The sequence below is a fragment of the Silene latifolia genome, chromosome Y (genome assembly GCF_048544455.1).
Source record: "Silene latifolia isolate original U9 population chromosome Y, ASM4854445v1, whole genome shotgun sequence".
NCBI classification, from domain to species: domain Eukaryota; kingdom Viridiplantae; phylum Streptophyta; class Magnoliopsida; order Caryophyllales; family Caryophyllaceae; genus Silene; species Silene latifolia.
The window spans coordinates 408,527,189-408,548,918 of record NC_133538.1 but is presented as its reverse complement, the minus strand read 5'-3'; the positions used below and the strand labels follow the sequence as shown (position 1 = coordinate 408,548,918).

The window sequence follows — 21,730 nt, the reverse complement described above, 5'->3', positions numbered from 1 at the left end:
AAATGAGGTATAAACGGTAACGCTTATGATCAAGGAGAAAGGGAAATTAGACAACAAGGAAACGCCAGATACTCAAATCTCAAACAACAATGTCATCACTTCACTAAGGAAACAAAGGGTAATAACCAGGTCAGGAAATGATAGGAAATTTAAAAAGGGATATATGAACATGTCAAGATGTGAGACTAAAAGAGTCGAATCATAAAGATAACTAGTTAACAACCAGTAAGAGATATTAGAATTAGGGAGGTATTCAAGACAAGGTAATAACGAGTAAACTTTTATACTTAAGAATCAAATCCAACCAAGGTATGAACGAAAGGGAGGAAAACGATTAATGGTACGAAAGAGGATTTTTAAGGCTTAATCCATACGCTTCCTAAAACTTAAGGTTCTCTCTAACAAGGTCACGTCTATTAGGGTATTGTACCTTTATAACACAACGACCAAATCCCAAAACAAGGGTCAAGGTAAAATAAATGCTCGCTTAAGGGGTGATAAATCGGTTAGATACTTCTTCCACCTATCTTATCACATATTAGGATTTCCCTAAATCAAATCTACCACTCAAGTATAAAAGCATCTCTGTATCTCAAGCACTCGACACAACCTCAATGTTTTAAAAACCAAAGAATGAATTGACAAAGACTTCTCAACAAAGTTCTCAAGAAACAACTAACACCAAATCACATTCCCAATCTATACGGGATTGTTAACATCTAAAAATGGGTTTTCTTCCAAATTCATATTCTAAATTTATCTCATGTTTACTCCTAAGGTGACGACGCTCAACCTACTAAGCTTTCAAATCCCAAAAATAAACAACAAGGCCAAGTTCTATAACTTTAATTACATAGGCAACTCATTCCTAACACAAAGAATCCACCAATCGATTATACTCACTTTGTCAAGGAACTAGGTATAAGAATCACTAAGTATGTCTCATCACATTACCTAAGTCTTTCTAACATCACGACTTCTCAAAGCCAGGGTTAAGGGTCAGACAAAAACAATCTCCTCAAAAGTCAAATTTTCCAACCAAGGTCAACATTCCTCACAAGAAAGAGTAATATCTAATGGCGTTAAGGGAGGATAAGCAAAGAACAAAGGACAAGTTAGGAGTACAAGCGTAGCTTTTAAAATAAAACAGAAGGGAGTTTAGAAGGAGGATAAAAACCAAGAGATTAAGAATAAGGCGAGATACAAAAAGAACGAGAAACATCTTCAAGGAAGTAGAAGTATTCTTCAAAGGTTGAACAAATCTTCAATCCTCAGCAATAGGCACTAAATCTTGATCTTCGTAAAATATAAGTGTCCTTTCAATGGAACGGAGATACTCTTGGCGATCACTCAAGAACATCAATATTCCAATTCAAAGACATAAAAATACATTTTTACACCAACAAATGATAAAACTAATTATCAGACGTCTCCAATAACAAGCTTTAACACTAATTGACGTTAAAACCAGTGAAAAACATTAAAATATTTTCAAAACCTTTAGTTAAAAATTTTTTTTTATAATAAGGGTAATAACTCCATTAGCTATAGATAAGCTCACGGTCATTGATCCAAGAACGCAACAATTATTAAATGACAATCAACAAACAGTTTAGTACCTAACAAAGAGCAAACACAAAGAGACTACAACATTAGGTCCTAAGTCTACCCATCTTACCCATCTCTCAAGTTTATTATTTTAAGGTCAAGTTATTTATATTGGGGTGCACAAACGTGCGTCGGGAGCAAATATGCTCTGATACCAACTGTGACACCCTCATTTATCGCGGAAAAGTAAACACGTAATTCTAGAATAAAACTGCATGGATATGTTTGTAATAGGTTCATTTGGGTAAAAACCTGTAATTTTAAAACTGAACTGTTATAAAGATATCCAAATTGGAAGGTTTCAAACATACAAGGTCTAACTAGAAGTTTCATAACATAACCATCGCTAAAGTCGCGAATAGCAAATTATACAACCAAATGTAAAGAGGGAGACATATGTCCCTAAAATGTATGTGACATAAAAATATTTAAGGGTCACAATATAATAAAGTCAATCTAGGTCCCAAGGTTACTTTGCTCGCTAGCTCGTCCATGTACCCCATATATGCATCACCTACCTGTCATTCGCATTTTATACAAATACGAAAGCCACAGTCAGTGGGGAGTAACTCCGAGTTCTCCCAGCCACGAAATGTCATAATTAATATAACATGTAAACATAAGAATATGAATATGAATAACACATAGCCTTAGCATATAAATGCTAGACAATCGTGCTTATCATGTGAACAACAATATAACAACACATAGTCCTAGCATGTGAATACTAGACCGACTCAAACTACACTATCATGTGAATCATATAACAAACGGTAATCCAAACTTTATCAATTGTAACCGGCTTGCATCTCACCTATTACAATTCATAAAATCACCATACAAGAAAGGACAATATATCAAAGACAGGCATAAGTTCTTAGCACGGTCAATAGTCACTTTGTAACTCGAGTCTATACCACGAGGTAGGGAAGGTAATCGAACCGGTATCCTGGCTCAGAGGTTCTATAAAAACATGGCCAAGACACAACACAACCCTAGTCCTAAATCAACTTGAGACCTAGACATGCGGATACACACCACCGCACCCAAGACCCACAATTTTATAAAACCATGTGAGTACCCTAAGGAGTCCACCAAAGGGTTGGCTAGTACTTAAGCTGACCACTTACTCTCAAAATAAGTAACGAGGTTGTGCCCCAACTTGGATATAAACCCACCAAGTCAGGAACACAAAGGCTATTGAGCAGTGAACATACACTCGTCAAAGACTATAAAGACCTATCTATGATGAAGGCCGAAATACTCACCTAGGACCTAAATAAAACCAATCTAGGTCCAATCTTGAATACTTTAGCCCACACCACACAAGACAAGTAGGACACCCAATTAACCATAAGAGAGGCAAAGAGTCGAAACTTGCACACTCATATGATCATACACACCCTAGTATATGAAAGGTTACGCAAGAGCATATTCAGCTGACAATCCAACAAAATCTTCAATATCAATAATAATCCAAATTCCAGCTAACCGTTAATCTCATAATTCATGAGAACAAGCTAAAATGGCAACAAGACAAGAAGACTGAAGTATAAGGCAACCAATTCATCCAACAACCAACATGTGAAATGATAGTCACAAATATTAAGGCATCAACGTAAAACATCCAATAACCAATCTCACCTCAAAGACAAACCCTCGACCCGAGTCCCGCGACGGGTCATCGGTCAAATCGAGGCTGACCGGTTTAAACCTAGTTTGACCAAACTCGTTCGGTGAATCTGGCCCAGCTCAGAGTCTTGGCCTACTTTGGCCCAAATCACAAATTTTATCGCAATATTATTCTCATGCTATTTCCAATTTCTATCATGTGAGAAACGAAAGTAAAACATTATCAATCACCTAAACACTTATCAAACAACAAACACAACATCAACTACTAATGTGACATTAATTCGTCGAGTAACTCGGAATAGTTACCTTACGCTAGCAAAGAGACAAGTAATAACTTGAGAAAGCTTCTAAAACCCAAAATTACTCTTCATCTTCAACCACATATGAGGCACCTAAAATAATTATGTGAAAGCACGATATTAACGAATTATCTTTATATAAAAATATGAGACGGAAATAAATTTAATTATATTTTAAATAAACCAAACTAGCGTCAAAACAATTTATAGATACGGCCCAAACTCGAGACTTAGCCAGGCCACTGCCTAGGCCACGGCCAGGCTACAGCAGGCCACGGCCAGGCTACAGCAGGCCACGGCCAGGCTACAGCAGGCCACGACCAGGCCGCTGCTAGGCCAACCTTATAATAGTCACTCTCGTCCCAATAATTAATTCAATCTCAACTCTCTACTCCATCTCTCTCATTACTCCGTCCTGCTCATTACTCCGCCTCATAATATAATACTCCATAGTAACCAGATTTCCATCTCAATTTCAATATCGATATTGTCAAATATTCCATTAAAGGAATTGCTCAACATTTAGAGTATAACTCTAAGCTACTCACCCGTATGTCAAGGTCAAAGAGAACGATAATGAAAATACAATACTTAAATTATAATCCGAAGATCTAGTTCATCATACCCTTTCGATTAAAAGTCTGGTCAACCATCGACAAATTCTAACAGGGATTCCAAAAACAAGTATACCATTTTCTAGTAGTAAAATTTACCAAAGTCCCCTTTCTTGTTTTCTTACGTTACACTTGCAAAATCAATCCACATACAAATTGTCTCACAACCAGGCCATCCTTCGCTTATATCCCAAACTCTCGTGCTAACCAAAGCAGCTATTTTTAACCCGTCTCACAACTAATTAACTTAACAATAGGAAATATAATAGCTAGTATTATAAATAATTCGAGTAACCTATCACCGTTACCTTTAACTCTCGAATTCCCGAGTAAAAACGTCCAAAGCACGAGCCTTTCTTCAGTCTTCAACTAAAAAGGAGGAAAAACGAGTTAATTAAGACAAGAAATCGAGTTGTCATTTAAGACGGTATTTTCGAACTTCTACAAAATAGAAGATTTCTTACCTTAAAAGAACGAGGAAAGGACGAGGAAGCTAATGGTACAAAAATAATGGAGTTTGGTTGAGAAATAAGGGAGAGATCTTAGTTTTGAAGGGACGAAAAATGGCGGTACGGAGCTGCTTGTGTTTCGTTGTTGTTGCTCTTGTTTCACGCAGGAAAGACAAAAGAAGAAGAGGAAAGAAGGGATAAGAAGGGGTGCGTGAGAAAATGAGGGAGCAGCTAGCTAACTAGATATTTATTATACGTACGTTTCTTCATCGTTAATAAATTTCGCTAGTTTTTAAAACCGTCTCGAGTTAATAAAATCGGTTTTAGTAAAAGTTTCAGTAATAAAACGGAGTCAATAATAAATAAATTTAATGAGTGAAAATATAATAAACTCAGCCAGCTAACGGAAATAATAGGAATTCGATTCGAATCGGAGTTATTAACGATTTTTACTAAATTAGCGGAGTTTAACGAAAATTGATAACTTAGCAAAATAACTCAAAATAGCTAGTTGGATGACTTTTCCTAAATCCGTTTTGAATCCACTAAGGGCCGACTTTCATAAAGGCCTCGTAAAAGGAACATAATTTATTAACGATTATTAAAATTTAACGTAACGAATTATGATAAAATTAATTAATTAGCTGAGAAAATAAATATATAGATCGTTAACCAACGTAATTAAATACAAAGTAGCAATTAAATAATTTTATCCAACTTAATAAAATACGGGGTGTTACAGAATAATCGTATGACCACAAGCAAGAATAAGTTCAGAAATTTCCATGAATGCAACTAGGGTAGTTGCCATTTCATCCATGAACATATGAATGTTGTAGCATAGTCATTTTAGTTTTGTATATATAAATGTACCTCAATAATCGTTATGATGTACAATATGTTTAAATAAGAGTATAATTCATGTTTTTGTATAAAACGCAAAGGGTTTCTCAATTATGCAATTAAAACAAGCGTTGTGCCCTTACATACCAGGATTAAGTTTATGGTGAGACCATACAAATCAAGGTAATTTTATTCAAACTAGAAATAAAATGTCATATATATACAAGACTCGAATTGGTGACCCCAAATTATTTCTCATTCTCAATTGAAAATCGCATTAAAACTAGTTTTGACTAGTATCCCACACCATTTGATTATGAATCTCAAGAAATGTGCGAATCTTGTATTCAAAGCAAGATGGTTCGTGACTTTTCTTGAAAAGTACAGCGGAATAAGTTATTCACCTAATTACACTTCAATGTATGTTCGAATATATTTTCAATCTGATAAGGTCATTATTACTTCTTCTCTTTTACCGACAAACCAGGTAGATACTTGGTATCTGCTTAATGAGGTAAGAAGAAAAATTCTTTGAATAATTTCAATGAATTCTTCTTATGAAGTATAAAAACAAAAGTATTAGTACTTTGTTAAAATGGGGAACAATAAAGTGATGACTTTTATCTGCACAAAAAGAGAGTGATATGGTTTCACAAGTTCACTTTCATTACGATATGATTGAACCTTTACTATAAATTTGGAAATAGTTTCTATCACAATTTGTCTAGTATATATTTATTCCACTAAAACAAAACATAGTTAAAGCAATCAAGTACAATTCATATATGATATGGTTAGGCATGGTACCTAAGTTGTAGCTTGTTTTGGAAGAAAACATATGACTTTGTAGCCCAACTATCATGAGAACAATAGGTTTGTGGCTCGTGATGTTGTCTTTTGAGAAAAGAGGATTATTTCTTAAAGACAGAGTGGGAGAAAATGTTCAAGTGCCACAAACTGAGAATAAGACGTAGGAAGATGTTCCTTCTTGGTCAAAATCAGTTATTATTTCTTCGAAACCTAAAGTAGACTGGAGTCATGTTACTTTTTGAAAGTAATAAACCTGTAACTTATTTAGATGCTTTATCTAGTTTAAACTCCACAAGAGTCCGAAGTGAGCATAAACATGAAAATGTCTATTTAGCTTGGTTGGATGGTGGCAAAGGGTTTTGCACGCAACAACAAAACTTCATTGTATTCGGATATGATGTGATATAGTTGGATTTTAAAATCATCTTGCATGAGTTTTCTAAATCGCAACTATCCTAAGGTAGGATACAAACTTAAGAAGAAATCTTAAGTAGAAGTTAAGGAGTTGAATTGTATGTTTTGATCACGTGATAAATCTTTCTCGAGTTGTCGATTAGTTTTGTTTATACATGGAGTTTAGTGGGAGTAATGTGGTGTTACTAGTCTTATATATAATCGACATATTGATCATTGTGAATGATGAAAGACTTAGGAGAAGAATAATACATCTCTAAAGTATCCAGACCTATAAAGATAGATCTAAGAGGATATTAGCATAAAGTTAATATTCTTATGTCAATAAGAATCTTAACAAGTTCAAAAGTATTGAACATGAAGAATTTGAATCCACATGCTTCCGCTACGAAATTAATTCATTGCGTATCGCCACATAGTTTATTAGTTAGTACTCAGGAAGTACTAAGGATATGAAGCTAAGCATTTAGAAATGAGATGGTTTTATGTGCAAGGAGTTACACAAAAACCATATTCTAAACACGTAAGGATGATTGGAGAACCATCTTGGCTATATTTTTTAAGGAGGATATCTGCTAGAAACATCCTAGGCAGTTGAACAATGAGATATATACAACGAAAACTGAATACACCTGCAATAATAAGATATGCAAGAAGGAAGGGATGATATTAGGATTCGGTTTTGTGAATTGGAGGAACTATGGTAGTTCGTTCCAATAACCGAAGGTCCTATCCCTACTCACTGTAAGGACAGTGGGAGCTATCCTAAGGCATGAGAGCCTATGTCTAGATTGGATCTAGACACGTACTCAAGGGTTTTATAATAAAGATTATACATAACAAAGGAAAAAAGTATATAGTAAGGTTAGGAAAGTGAAAGGTGTTGCTAAAACTTGCTAAGAAAGGACTTTTCATAGGCTAAGCATGATAAGTCATGCCATTTCAATGGAGTTGAGATGTATAGTTATATACAATGTTAAGTATGGATTATAGATTATGTAGTACTTGATATGATATCAATTTTACATATGTGATAATGCACTCATCGTTTGAGTTTTATTCAAAACTCTTTTCTTATAATAATTTGTTTTCAAAATAGGTTATCGAGACAATATTGAACCCTATTAAATTGAACTGGATTAACACAGTATTCAACCCTAGTCACTTATATGAGGTGACGTCTCCTAGTGACTAGAATGTGAGTCGATTGATGGCAAGTTCAAGTGCATAGGGTCATAAGAGATGACTAGTCGATCACATAGGCAGACTGTATGGGACACTCTGTCGGGCAGTGACCACTTATAGAGTTCGGGAAATTTTATATAACCTGGTCGTGGAAAGAGCTACTATAGTATTCTTTTGAGTCAATTCTTTGACTAGAGACTGTTCACCCAAGTTGGCACAGTTTCTGAGCGACTTTAAATTATGCTCTATGACTTTTTTAAATGAGTTCAAATGGGCATCTTTTGGGTCATGATGAGCTGTGGCTAGACAAAGGAAATAGTGTGTTAGGAATTGTCCACCCCCTTGTCAGGGTTATTTTGAATCTTAGGGCCACTCGAGGATTAGTGATCTAAAAATGAGTGGCCACGCTCGGAAGGTATCTACGGTAGATAATTCCGGTCAGTTAGTTACTCTCCAGATCGAGGAAACCACTCTTGATATGATCACTTGCAAGAACGACCTGCAAGACACCTTGCATTGAGTGGGAGATTATAATAGGACAAGAGAATTGGTGACGCACACTTGTCTCGAACAAGTGGGAGATTGTTGGAGTAAGTGTCCTCAACAATAGTGCGATCACATGTTTAAATCTCATGAAAAGAATATGTAAGGGATGACTCAATTATACAGTCTACAGATCAACATTAATCGGTAATGATTGGCTAACTAGAGTTTGACATTACTGTCGTTTGACGGTGGTGATCAGTTGATCTCTTAAGGTCACACCTATAGGACAATTCCCTTAATAGATTAATTATTTAATTGTATAACGATACAGATTAATTAATTCCTTAAAATTGAACAATTTGTATTGTGAGTAAGAATAAGTTTCTTATTGTAATTTGATTAAATAAGATTTATTTTAGTAATTAAAAGATTTCATTACTAAAATTCATTATTGTTTGTGAAACAATTAAATTAAGAATGATTGATTAATTGTAATTGCAAAATGTTGTGAATTATATTTATATGACCCATTTTATTAATTATAATAATGTATTACTAGTTAATTTGTCACACGTAATTTATTTGTTATAAAATGATATTTAAGAGTTAAATATGCATTGAAATATCTATGGGCATGGTGTGTGACACATGACCTACCTTATTAGAAATGACAAATTGACAAACATAAAATGGATGTGCATTTTATGTATGGACCGAAAAATAGAGGGTTTTTGGGGTTAGTGGGTGTTTTATTTTAATTGTTAAAATGAAACACAATGAGTACCTATTGCTAAGCCTTACACACCTATGATTTAGAGAAGAGAAAAGTAAAAGGGCGAAGGCCATGCATTGGCCTTCTTGACCCCCAAACCGGCTTCCCTCTTTTATGTAGAGAAAAATGTTCTCATTTTTCTCTTAATCAATTATTCACATTATCACTTCATCTCTCTAAAATAGTTTTAGAAACTTTGATTAATTGTTCATCTAAAGTCTAATATCACATAACATTATTACTAGTGTAGTAATACAAATATTATTAGAATCTTTAAGGACAAATAATATATTAATCTAGTTAATTAGTATATTAGTATTAAGGGTTATTGTCTTGGTGCAACTAAGACGAGAGTTTCTAATATGGAGCTTGGGTTTTGGAGGATCATCCTTTTACTAATTGCTCAAGATTTACAAGAGAAGGAGTCTCTTGTGGTGCCCTATTTCGAACCATGCAACAATGTAAGGAGAATTGTTTTTCTTCTTAATCTTTTTATTTTGTATAATTTCATTTTGCATGCAACTAGATCCAAGAGATAAATTATTGAGTAATTTATAAAATCTATTAAATAAGTTTAATAGGGGTTTTAGAAACTTTCACGTACTGCATGCTGCTGTGTGCTGCTGGGTGTTTATGTAGGGGCTGCCAGTCTTGGCACAGGCCGTGGCTGGCTGAGACGGGGTGCGGCCAGGCCGTGGCCGGGTTGGGCTAGTCATGGCTAGGCCGTAGCCCCGGTTGGGTTAATTTTTATCCGTGAAATATTTTTGTTCGGGTTTATTTAATTTGAATTTCCGTCACATGTTTTATGTATATTAAATTCATTATTTGCTGTTTATTTATATATTTCTCACATGAACCATAAATGTGGAACTTATTATTTATTCATGTCATAATTATATGAAATGTCTTCATTTATCTAGAATATGAGCTTTAAATCATTTATTCTCATTTATTTAACGTATTTAAAATCCGAGTGATTTATTACACATGATTAATTGAAATGAGTCGTATTTTTGTGAAAATGCCATAATGTTATGCCTCCTTGCTTGACTTATATTTACGCCCTACTTGTGCTGATTCTGGCATGTACGGGTTTGGCCACTTGTGCTGATCTTGCAAGTGAGTTTTATCTTAGTCTTTCCGCCACTTTCGTGCTGATTTGGCGATTGGGGTACTCGATTTTCATTTTGTCATCGAGTCTTGGATGCGGGCTGATTCTGCCGAATGTAGAATCGGAAATGTACATTCCGAGAGTCTGGCAGGTTTATACTAGGACCGTATTATTATCGTAGTCCTACTCGGGGAAAATTTAGTCTAAGAGTAGTAAATGTCTTGCTTGGTTATGCTCATTTGCATATGTCGTTCTACACGAGAGTTTACGTGTTTTATGGTTGATTGCGAGAGTCTTGGTCCTATCGGATACTATAGGTGAGATTCAAGCCTTCTAGTTACGATATGATCGTCGGGATTGATGTTCCCATCCGTTCTTATGGTGAGATGCAAGCCATAAGTATGAATGTGACATTAGTAGCCACGTCCCGTGCAATGTTTATTAAGAGGTTTTCAAAGTAATGGCTATGGTTTCCATTCATATATTTTGTATTGATTGATCCTTTATTTATCTTCTTCATATGATTCAAGTTCTAATCTCATATCTATGTCATGTCTTCGTTGGATTTCGTGCTCGTGATTAATTAACTGTATCCATATCCTTTCCTTTATTTTATTTGTTTGAATATGCCTATGACATGTTCAATTATTGTTCCATTGATATCCTATTGTTATTATGTCATTATTCCATCTGGCTTTCTCTTCTTACGCTAACATGAATGCCCCGATGTCTATTATAACTCCAATGGTATACGTCTTGTCTAATACTTAGACCTGTTTTCCTATTTGAGTTCTTTGTTATGTTCATTTTGACATAATGTGGCTGGGAGAACCCTGAGTTACTCCCCACTGACTGTGGCGTTCATGTTTCATGAATGACAGGTATTAGTTGGTGCTTATTTGGGGTGAAGACATGTGTGAGCTAGCGTGTACCTTGACCGTTGGACTTTATTTATCGTTTGCTAAACTCACCTATTCTTGTCTTGTCATTCGTGGGATATCTATTCCTCTTTTTGGCTAAGACTTGGTTCGTAATAACCTAAGTTTGCTTACTGTTAAACTTGTTTCATTGTATCATGACTCCCGCATGTTAAACTTTAGCTAGTAATAAAAAGTTTTAAAAATCTCAAAATTTCCGCTTTAATTTATTAGTTATATTTTCTGCTATATCGCGGGGTGTCACATAGGCTGCTTCTAAGGATTCGCACCTTGTCTTGTCCTTGGCAAATTGTGTTTCTTCCTGACACCTCTTTCTTCTCGCCTTAGAGCTCGCGCCTTTTTAGGCTTGTCCAAAAATTTTTGTGTTTTCTTACACTCACATTTCCTTGAATTCACATCTTACGAAATCTGACACGGTTTTCATGACTTAACTTTAAACATACGGGTTTTTATCTTCTTTTTTTGAGGGGGGAAGGGCTGGTCGCCCTGATCCGCGAAGGATCGTTTCCATATCAGTCGAAAATTTTGAAAAAAATTTCGCATTTCCGCAAAATTGATACATGACTTCCATTTTTCTCAAATTGCTGTTGCAAATTCCAGTCTTGATCTCGCGAAATTTAAAATCAACACACTCACAAAAATCCATTTGAAATTCATTCATGGCTGTTTGAGTTTCAATTCTTTTATTGCAAATCAATTTTGGCAAAATTCGATGCTAATTTAATTCAAACTCGATTTGATTTTTTCCTCTTGAATAATTTCAAAAGAATTCCACTTGAAAAATCCAAGCGTGACGTCTTGTCACGGAATTTTAAAAATTCATTATCAAACACGCAATTTTAATTTTAACTTCGAGTCATCGTGGTTATTTTTGATTTCAACAAATACTTTGCATGTTTACGTGTATGCGTATGTTCTACCTGTTGCCGGTCTTCTACACTAACGATGCAAGAACAAATGCCAAAGCAAATGAAGAATCAGCCGTTGACCGCGCTTCTTCGATACAAAAAAAAGCCAAGCACAAACAAATTACAAACGACCGACCATACAAACAGGGTGCGATACAAAAACTTGTCATACAGAGACTGGACTAAAACAATGAACTGGGGGTTAGCACTCCCCGTCACTCCGACCGCAAAAGAAAAGGAGCAACATGAAAAGAAAAGGAGTAACAGTGGAAGCAGAGGAAGTTACCATGACGATAACCCCTCCTACCCACTCCAAGACAAAAAGAAAGAAAGTGTCTAGCAGACTTTGGACAGCGCGATGATCAGGAGCCGTGACCTAGTGCATTGCCCCGATGTTGAATCCCAATTATCAGAATTCAGTGATGATTAAGAGTCACAATACAAGACATCTCCCTGATGTTGACCCCCAATCATCAAACGCCCCTCCATCTGCAGGCGTAGGTCACTGATCAGGACTCAGTGACCTACCCTTGAGCCTCACTCGTAGAAAAGCCAAACGGATCTCCTAGATCCTCCTCCACCCGGGTCTTCCTCCTCTCGAGTCCAGGGCCTAGCAGACCCCGAACACTCACCTGAAACCCAAAACAAAACCAACGTTAGTCGAAATTTCGACATTACGAAGGCACAAAACAGACAAAACCCAAAAACAAAAAACACATGCAAACATAAAAGAAAAGCAAACAACAGCAAGGGCAAACCCGCCCAATCCCATCCAGCACAAAAAACTCAAAAAATGACGACTCGCCCTTCTTTTCAAGCAACAAACGAGTCAAAACAACAAAAAATACATACAAAAACAACCAAAAACCATCGGGCTAACACAAGGCCTGCAAAAAAAAAAATAAAAAAAAATACCCGCCCGTCCCGACCGGACATTTTACAATGCTCAAAAAGCAATTTTACGCCAAATTGAGCTCAAACAGGTAAAAAATTCAAATTACGGCCACAACAATGCATCGTAACTCGATCACGCCCCAGGACGACCTAAACTACCGTTAAGGTCTATTGTAAGCAATGTGGCTCAGTTCGAGCCAAAATAGGCGGTTATTTCTTTAGCATAAGACCGCCTAATAAAGGCAAAATACGAAATTTTGCCTCTAGCACACAACGAAGGTTTAACATAGCAAAGACGGCTTTCCCCGACTACAAACCTTGAGATGACATGATGGCAATAGCACGAATCTAAGCAAGAAAGTAAGATAAAAAATGGCGATTTTTGAGAGCTTATGTATGATTGTGTCGAAGAAGATGATGCGAAAGACGAGCAACCCATTCACGTGTCTTGTTAAGAAAAAAGGGAAAGCCTCTTATGTCGCCCCAGTGCTCGCACCTCTTTGGGGTGACTCTGTTAGTTTCAGCAAAGTTTTGGGCTTTGGTCAATATTTACGCATAATCACCGTTTTTCGCAAATGCAATAACGGGATTAAAAACCATTATTTTCACAAATACAATATGGCGAAATTCGAATTTCGCTGTTTACGCAAATTTCAAATGACGGAATTAAAAACCGTTATTTTCAACCACAAATAGCGAATAGCGAAATTCAAACTCGATATTCTCAGCATAAATCTCAAATGACAGAATTAAAAACCGTTATTTTCAAACACAAACAAAAAATAACAAAAGTAAAATTCGCTATTATCACAACAAAAAATTTCGACACAAAATAGCAAATAGCGAAATCTCAAACTCACTATTCTCAGCAAAAATTTCAAATGACGGAATTAAAAATCGTTATTTCTTCAAAATAGCAAATGGCGAAATTCAAATTTGCTATTTCTCATCAAATTCTAGGATAACGGAATTAAAAACCGTTATTTCAAACAAAAATAGCAAATAGCGAAATCTCAAACTCGCTATTCTCAGCAAAAATTTCAAATGACGGAATTGAAAATCATTATTTCCTCAAAAATAGCAAATGGCGTAATTCAAATTCGCTATTTCTCACCAAATTCCAGGATAACGGAATTAAAAACCGTTATTTAAAAAATAGCAAATAGCGAAATCTCAAACTCGCCATTCTCAGCAAATATTTCAAATAACGGAATTAAAAACCATTATTTTCAAACACGAATAGCAAATAGCGAAATTCAAACCGGCTATTATCACAAATTTTCCAAGTTGCAAATGGCGAAAATTCAAATTCATTATCATCACAAATTTCAAACCACGGCAATAAAAACCATTACTTCTCTTCAAAATTCAAAATTACGAATGGCAGTAATAGAGGCCGCCATCCGCATGAGCCAGGCCCAAGTTACAAAAAGCCTATCTCTTCCCAGCACCGCAAACATCCCTTATAAACACAAAAAATTCCCCAGCGGAACCCCTGGAAACCTCCGCACGGATTCATCATTCAACAAACTGGCAAAAAGCAGCAACGACTGGGTGTTAAACAAAGCGAAATCTAGCACCTTCCGCCCCAGCGACATCGACATCGCTCCCCATTGGGTTGGTTGGACAAACAACCTCTTGAAGTAGGCCTAATGATTCAGGATATTTCTCGCAGTCGATCATTCGACCATCAATGGCTGGCGAGTCTCTACGCACCTTCAATAGCCTGCGAGTCTCTACACACCTTCAATGGCTGGTGAGTCTCTACGCATCTTCAATAGCTGGCGAGCCTCTAGGCAGCATCAATGGCTGGCGAGCCTCTACGCACCTTCAATGGTTGGCAAGCCTCTATGCACCTTCAATGGGTCGCGAGTCTCTACGCATCTTCAATGGCTGGCGAGTCTCTACGCACCTTCAATGGCTGGCGAGTCGCTATGCAACTTCAATGACTGGCGAGCCTCTACACACCTTCAACGGCTGGTGAGTCTCTAAGCACCTTCAATGGCTGGCAAGCCTCTACGCACCTTCAATGGCTAGCGAGCCTCTACGGACCTTCAATGGCTGGCGAGGCTCTACGCACCTTCAATGGCTGGCGAGCCTCTACGAACCTTCAATGGCCGGCGACTCTCTACGCACCTTCAATGACTGGCGAGCCTCTACACGCGAACAAGAAGCATTTAAAGGACATATCCCGAAGATGCCTCGGGTATGACACTTTCCTATGGCTGGCGAGCCTTTATATGTAGTCGAACAGACTTTAAACGACCCGCCTTGGCAGTCAACTTAGTCTAAACTGTTCCCGATGGTAGGTCCTTGACTCGTATCCCCGAGTCGCCTCGACGTCGCCCTTCCCGACCGCAGGTCCTTGGCCCAAATCCTTTTGAACCGCCTCGACGTCGCTTCCGTCTCCAGGTTGTAATCTTCGATTGACCAGGGTCTGTACTTTGACTTCCGCCCTGTCCAAGCCTCAGTCAAAGTGGGGGCTCTGTAGATACCCGGTATCTGTCGAATGCCCAACAAACACCCGATGGTTATCGGACTATAACATGCTTAGGAATCGCCACGTTTGATCGACAGTTTGTATAACTACGCGTCGGAAACTCAAAAAACAATTTCGAAAACGAAAACATTTTCAAAATATTTCAAAAATATCTGGAGTGTTTTATGCACGATGACGGGGTCGCAATGACACTACCTAGAGTCAAAACCGACACCGGACCGAAAACCGATTCAAAATTCAAATCCCGACTCCAACAACGAGTCAAACCGAGTCAAACACAAAAAACAAACCTCACAATTCTTCCATGCTAAGTATACCCGGTATACTTGATGGTCAAGTACAACAATCATATTCTACAAAACCTAGGATAGAACAAACCAAAAATTCAAATGCGTGATAGTGACAAGACAACTCGAAGACCCGCGGACATGCTCGCGCCTCTTCAAGTAGCTGTTACAGCCACGTCACTCAAAACTCACACCACCACACAAATCCTCTATAAATACTCCTCAATTGCCACCATTTGAAGGTACGCGAGAGTCCGTCTCTTCTTTTCTCCCTTAAAATTCTAGACCTCGACTTCTCGAGTCAACAACCGACGCGTATTTTTGACCTACCGGTTGAAAATACGAGCCTTACACATTTTTTGGTACCGTCATCGTGCATTAAATCACTTGGCTTACAACTTCGACCAACTACACCATCACTAAAGCAAAGCAAAACTCCATATTTTACAGAAACGGTTTTAAATCGAGTTTTCCGACTCACGAGTTTTTACACTGTCGATTTGTCGTCAAGCAACCAAGCATGTAAGTATGAGGGTGTAATTCGTCCTCTTCTTTCATGTTCTTTTTATCTGTTTTCATGACTTTAACATGATAAAACATGCATAACATGATCCAAATTATGGATTGATTAAGCCAAAACCGAGTTTTGACTGGAAACAGCGGCTGGTAGTCACCACTACCAACCTCGCGCCTCTTTCTGCCTCCCCAGTCAGAACTCCAACGTGTTTGAGTTCATCTTTCCTCTATTTAATTTCTTATTTGCAATCGATTTTCACCATTTTAAATATTTCAAAATATTTTTATGATGAGCATTTTTAACCAAGAATTGCATTCACCCTTAGTTCCTTATACCATGACGGTTTAATCCGTTCCTCGGTGATAATATTTTGTTCATTACATTTTTAAAGGGTATTTTAAAGTCCTCTTTTTCATTTGTTTACATTTGCAAAAACCATATTAGTCATACATGGATAATCATCCTTGGTTCCACATACCATGTCGGTTTAACCCGAGTACGTTGATAAACTTTGATTAATTACAAAGCAATGAACTTAATAAATTAGTTCATATCAAACATTTTCTAAACCTTTTTTTTACAAAATTATCCATGTTAAGCTTGCAAATCCGAACCCGACATCGAGTATTATCGAGACAATGATAATCATTCCGAGTCACGTTCTTCATATTAGCACAAAAGCGGTCTGAATGACCTTTTCAACAAAAGCGGGTTATAACACCCTTTACAAACGATTTCATAAACATTTTCAACAACCAGGAGACACCCCTTTGGGTCGTCACCTAACTCGCGCCTAAACAGGCTCTCTGAATTCTATTTTTCAAACCTGGGCAGACACCCTTGCATAGCCAACAGGCTCGCGGAGTTTTTAAACCCGAATACAAGACGGATGAGATTGACGAGTTTGCATTTTACACTTTGCATTCTAAAACACTTTTTTTAAGATAAATGGATCATGTTAAGCACCATAAACCTAACTTAGTAAATGGATGTTTAATTTCCATCTTACATGCAAATCAACATTAAATCCAACTCGGCATCAATTACTTGATATTTGGAAAAACAACTGACATAGAAAATCTCACATGTTAAGTTTAAATTTGTGGATGAGCATTCATGAATTTAACCCGTTTTATCAACTTTTGCACTTAACCAACAAAGATCGATCGGTAGAGGCCGCTACAGCGGGCGGGATTAGGTGTTCGATTAAAGAGCTTCCCAATACGTACCCTCACCTCTTACTCAGAAACTTTGGGTAGTGCACGACCTTATCCAAGGCGAATGAGAGTCATTCAAGCTATATGATGCTAAAGAGGGACGATTCCTTATATTTAGTACCTATGTCAAGCACCGCTTTTTGCTTTATTTGACCGAGGTACAAAGTGGATTCAAACGGTTTCCAGGCATCCCATAATTGCTTGTTGGTGACTTCAAACATTTCTAGCATCGTTTTGAGACCCTCGCCGAGAAGAAACAGACCGATCTAAAGCGATCCGGTCGAAAACATTTCTACGTCACTGAGCGTGACTTTCCAACTGTTATACGTCCACAGATTGGCGTGTAGGTGGCCCATGTCCAGTGTTTGGTGTAGTTGTGTTGATTATGAGATAAGATGAGGTAGTATGGCTGGGTGGAGTATATATGAGGGTAGGTGGATGGTGAGGGGAAGGTTCTAATATATGTATTATTATTATTATTATTATTATAATTATAATTACCGTCAATTATAATTATTACTAAATACTACCGTCACCATATAATCCCGTCTTATAGCATAACTTGTAGAATACAATATAATTTTATAAAATATATTTTCTCATTTACCTTGACTAGCCTTTGACCAAGGTAATAAAAATACGGGGTATTACATCGCCCGAGCTCCTCCTCTTTGAGGTTCATCCTATCAGTCACCTCGTAGGAGATGGGTAAGTGATCGCTCGAGCTCTGGCTTGGCTCATGGGAGCTTTAGTGAGCTCGCCCGAGCTCAGTCTCTTTTCTCTTTTGCTTGGGTGTGGCTGCCTCCGAGCTCGTGGGAGCTGGCCTAGACTCGTGAGGTTCCTCTACATTGCCAAGATGCTTGCTTTATTGACTAAGGCCTTTAGTCTTGGTCTCCTCTTTGATGCTTGGTCATTAGATGCGGTCAATTTAGCTCTGTAATGCAACAATTAGGCAACGCTAGCGCTCTCCTCCTAATAAGGCACCAAACCTCATAGAATTTGCGTAATACGAAGCTAAAGAAAAGAAACGACCCTAATAATCACGTGAAAGCATATGAAACAAGGCTAGTTAGGGACTAAATGTGCGTAAATACGAGTAACATCACAATACTTCATGCATCATATAACTACACATTCCACGATACATATAGGTAAGAAAACATACACATGCAAGCAATCCCGATAACACATCCACGTAGTGACCGGATCGAAGTCGTAAGGGATATGAGGCGGTTTTAGGACGTCTCCCAAACCTTTACGGTAGCTCCAAACAACTTCTACCGGGGTTCATTTTAGTTAGACACCCTACGTTCATTGGTTCATTGGTTTTAGGTTCCAAAATCGTCGCTCTGATACCACTTTATAACACCCTCATCTACCAAAGTGCCTTACCAAGGCCTACCTTAGCAAATGAGAGTACTACCATCTCATTTACCCAAGGTAGTATGCATCAAAGATACCATAATGAAACAATAAATGTAAATAATAAAGTTTAGGCCAAGGTTACATAAATCAAAATCTCAAAGTGAAAGTAAAATACAACTCGTCTCAAACTAGTAATATGATAGTCTACAAAACAACAGCGGAAGCTAATGTGAATGTCACGCCGGCATCCCATCCAAACCCTCAAGCAAGCTCAAACATCAAACCCTGCTAGACTCACTGCTCACCATTTGCCGGAAATATCAAATGGATCACCACAGTTTTGAAAACATTTGAAGGGTCAGTACAATTACACAATAAATCACAACCACATACAAGAATATGCAGAACAAGATAATACAATCAATACTCCAACATCCTCCAAACTCCATAATAACAAATGGCTCTCATCCCAACGAGGAGCCAGATTCCCATGGCAACAGGTAACCCACCCCTGCCGATGACAAACCGCAGAGAGGACATCAAATTCACGCTCATTGCAATGAGCAAACCCAAGCTCATTAATGTGCACATCCCCCTTGTTACGGGACTCATGATGGACCGGGTCGTTGTCCACTATCAAACACATTTATATCCAACTACAAGCATAGTGAGTAAGTCGGAGTCGAACCCAAAGGACGGGGGTATTCAAATTATTCAATCAAGTTATAGTTATACTTTGGTTGTCGCAATTGATTGGGTTTAAAGTCTAAGCGAATGAAAAGCAATAAATGACAATGAATGGTAAAATAAGCAATAAAATAGAAATGTTAACAATAGATTAAAGACACTAGGGTGTCATGGGATCATAGGAAAACATGGTAAAATTGTAATACTACGGTTTTCTGGTCCTAGCTTACTCAGTCGAGTAGTCCATACTCGGTCGAGTAAGTTGTCGAGTGCTTTTAAACAGGCTGCTGTTTTAGGCGCACTCGGCCGAGTTGTGAGGAACTCGGCCGAGTAGGTCAAACACGGCCGAGTATCCCAGGTACTCTACCGAGTACCCGGTCTGACGGGTTAATTTTCTGCGGTTTAATTAACATAATTAGAGAAGTATATATAAGTCGTGTTATCGTCTTAATCATTTTATAATCAGTTTCTTAATCACTTTTTTAAACTCTTAACTACGTAACACTGCTCTCCAATTACCTTCATCATTTCCAAGGCTAGGGTTCATAGTTTTGGGGGTTTTTCATTCCTTTTCCGCGTCGATTCGATCAGTAAGGGTTTTATCTTTGTTATTTATACATTTTTGTAATAATTATATGAACCCTAATCGAGATTTAGGGGAATTGGGGTATTTAGCCTTTATATATGTAATATATTGATTGTATGATATTATAATAGGTGATAACTTTGTAGAGGAGGCTTTCTAGTGTGATTTACGTGCTTTGATTTGGATTGCAATAAGGTAGGGTTTCCCTACTCAGTTGATTGTATAATTGGTATAAGATTGATTATGGTTGATTGTGTAACTTGTATCAGTTGGACTGAAATTTATTGAGATTATATTGTTGATTGGTATTGTTGTTATGGAACCAATTTCAGGAGATGGTTCCAACCCATGTTCGCCTCTTGTGGCTCCCGTCATAAGGGGGATGTGCACATTAATGATCTGGGTTCGCACATTGCGATTAGAAGGGATTTGGTGGGCAAGGATGCGCCCCCCCCCTCCCCCTAGCGGTGTGGCTTACCTATTGCGATGGGTAACCTGGCAGGGCTACACACTTTGGTGTGTAGTCAGTTACTGGTTACTATTGGTGTTTGGAGGATGGTTACTACAGCAGGATTGGATTGTGCATCTGTGATTTCTTATTTTTGTTATACAGTTGACTAACCCCATTTATTGTTTTCAAAACTACGGTGATCCATTCGGGGATGGTGAGCAGTTGGTTTAGTAGGTAATGGATATGAGCATAGCTCATGGGTTACGGATGGGGCCGAGTCATCACCTTTCATTTAGCTGGCTTCCGCTATCGCTTAAACATTGGTTTCTTTTTATTTGTTCGGAGTTGTAAACAGTTTTTGGTTTGACTTTGGGTTGTATTGATTAAACAGTTTTGTACTTTTAATAAATGTTCTTTGATGGTCTATTTGATATACTTTACCTGGGGCAACCGAGATAGTAGCTCCTTGATATACAAAGGTGTTTCTTGGTAAGGCACCTTGGTGTATGTGGGTGTTACAAAGTGGTATCAGAGCGCCGATTTTGGAACCGAAAACCAATGAACAAAATGAACATAGGGCGTTTAACTAAAATGAACCCGGGTAGGAATTGTTTGGACCTACCAGAAAGATGTGAGAGACGTCTCGAAACCGTAATGTTGCCCACACAAATTCGAACCGGTCACTACGGGGTATGTTTTGGGGATCAGTGTATGTTTGTGTAGGTCCATGTATGTATATAATGGATGGGCATGTTATGGTTCGAGATGGTATGATATGAATTGGATGCGTATGTTCTAGAGTAATAAAAGTGATATAGAAAGGCATAATGTGTATGGTTGGTTGTTTGCGTTTTTCTTTTGTTCATGGTATAGAAACATGTGAATAGGCTGCTGCTTTGTGTTTTAGTACTTATACTTATTGGTTGTGTGATGGGGGAATCTTTTTTGGCATGATTCGGCCGAGCAGGACAGGTACTTGATCGAGTAGAGGGTACTCGGCCGAGTAACTAGTCACTCGAACGATTGAGTGGACTTGTGTTTTTGGCAGTAGCTACTGGAATATGACCACTCAGCCGAGTAGAGATAGTAATCGACCGAGTGGGGCGTACTCAACCGAGTACGTAATGTACTCGATCGAGTATGCTTTATGTGTA

General features: G+C 37.7%; 1 long non-coding RNA gene across 1 annotated transcript; it reads right to left on the bottom strand.

Moving 5' to 3' along the window:
* Window positions 1-1,995: 1,995 nt before the first annotated feature.
* LOC141626351 (uncharacterized) lies at window positions 1,996-4,683 on the bottom strand. Its single transcript, XR_012535945.1, has 4 exons — window positions 4,621-4,683; window positions 4,465-4,525; window positions 3,550-3,635; window positions 1,996-2,126 (listed from the first exon to the last, which is right to left on the bottom strand). It is a non-coding gene; the product is annotated as an uncharacterized LOC141626351 (long non-coding RNA).
* Window positions 4,684-21,730: the final 17,047 nt, after the last annotated feature.